Source organism: Mus pahari, chromosome 10 (assembly GCF_900095145.1).
Source record: "Mus pahari chromosome 10, PAHARI_EIJ_v1.1, whole genome shotgun sequence".
Lineage (NCBI taxonomy): Eukaryota > Metazoa > Chordata > Mammalia > Rodentia > Muridae > Mus > Mus pahari.
Window position 1 is genome coordinate 10320411 of NC_034599.1, and position 445 is coordinate 10320855.

Genomic DNA, 445 nt, shown 5'->3' on the forward strand with positions numbered 1-445 from the left:
GAGAGAGAGAGAGAGAGAGAGAGAGAGAGAGAGAAGAAGAAGAAGAAGAAGAACAGAGGAGAGGAGAGCAGAGCAGTGGAGAGGAGAGCAGAACAGAGGAGAGGAGAGGAGAGGAGAGGAGAGGAGAGGAGAGGAGAGGAGAGCAAGGCGAGGGTCAACTCAGTCTTGTAACTAGCGATGGATGGGGCCTGGCCCTCTCCTAAGTGGTTACCATCAAGATGAGCAGTGCACAGGAGAGCTGGGAGGTAGGAGCCCTTCCCCTGACCTCCAGAAACAAGAAGAGGTGAATCACTGTTCTTTTTAATGGACAATGAGAGACTTGCTTTCCAATAACCTGGAAATAATTGTGCTTAGACACCTCATCTGCCCAAGCTGTCTAGACAGGGCATTTTTCTATGTTGTCTGAATGATGAAATTTTTTTTTTTCACACCAGTTCCTGAGAGA